The following is a 1450-nucleotide window of genomic DNA, read 5'->3' as shown; positions in this document are numbered from 1 at the left end:
ACACAGCCCAGCAGCTTGGAGAGCTGCTTGCAACTGGTAAGTCTGGTGTGGTGGAAGGGGATGGGGGAGGGGAAGGGTCATGAGGGGGGAAGCAGCAGGCAGGGTGGGGACAGCCGTAGTGGTGGGCAGGAAAGGAAGGGAAGTGACAGGGGAAAGACAATGGCATTAGGCGGTGTGGGGAAAGTGGCAGCAGGCAGGAGTACAGGGCTCCAGGGCCAGGGCTGGTGACAGCAGGAGCCACTAGGATTCTGTGGTCCTAGTGTAGTGCAGGTACACCCAGGGGGGTGTACTCTATCCTCTAATGACCGTGGTGGGGGTCAGGCAGGGTGCTGATAGAGGGGCCGGCTACTAAAGCAGTTCCCTCTCCTCTCTACAGAGTCAGGCCAAGACCAAGTGCTTAACTATATTGTCTCTGGTAGGTGTTGTAAGGCTTTGGGGACCTCTTCATCGGCGCTTTGCCCCCCAGTGACGTAAGGGTGAAACCCTGTTCCAGTGCCACCTAGATGTTCTGGGTGTTGCCCCTTTTCTCACCTGCCATGTCTTCGGTATTATTGTTGGGGAGGCAGTTCCCTGTCAGGGGCCCGGAGAGGTCTTGACCCTAGGGATGTCTTCGGGGGGCTTCAAACCTCCCCTTTACCCCACCCTTACCATATCCTCAGCCTGGGTAGATGCTGCTTCCCGCACGTGTTCCCTACTGCCCACCTTGAAAGGGCTGGGTCTTCCTGGCCATTAACCTTCGGGGGTCCACCCCTTGTTTTCAGGGCTGGTTTCCCCTCTTCTAGAAAATAAACTTGCCGCAGCTGGGCTCAACTGTAACTTAACTGAACATGCCGGCATCTGCCAGTGGAACTCCTGAGATCATCTCCCTCCCTCTCTTTCTCTTGGCCCCTTTTTTCTCCCTTTAGGGCACTTAGTTGTCTCCTTCCCTCTCACATGTGGTGGTCCTGGGGATGACCCTATGCCACTTTCCTACTGGCTCTTCTGGCATCCCTGCCCTGGAGCCCGACTGACCTGAGGTCCCGTCTTCCTGGTCCTTCTCACCAGCATCACCCCTCTCCCCTTTCAGGGGCCTTGCAGTCCTCCGTGCTTTGCTTCCTCTGAGACTGTCTGAGGGTACCTGTGCTCCCAGGCAGAGTCGGGCCACTCCCCAGCCCTCCTGGTTGCTGCCCCTCAACAGGGCTCCTTTGCCCTTGCTGACCCCTGAGCCTGCATTCGGCCTCACCAGCCAGGGTCCCCCAGTGGATGGCTGGCTTCTGTCCTGGGTATCTGGGGCTAGAGCTGGAGCTGGCATCTCCCAGCCGGTGTTTGTCTTCTTTCTCCCTGGCTCACTGCCAGCTGGTTCCCCAGCTGCCTGTTGAGCAGCCCACGGTGCTTGGGAGCCTTGCCCCCAGCTCTCACTGATATGCAGGCTCAGGCAGCTGTAAAACTGCTGAGCCTGTGCCTGTGCCGG

The sequence above is a fragment of the Gavialis gangeticus genome, unplaced genomic scaffold (genome assembly GCF_001723915.1).
Source record: "Gavialis gangeticus isolate Ggan-Ray unplaced genomic scaffold, GavGan_comp1, whole genome shotgun sequence".
Lineage (NCBI taxonomy): Eukaryota > Metazoa > Chordata > Crocodylia > Gavialidae > Gavialis > Gavialis gangeticus.
The sequence above is the reverse complement of the archived record's forward strand: the minus strand, read 5'-3'. Positions refer to the sequence as shown.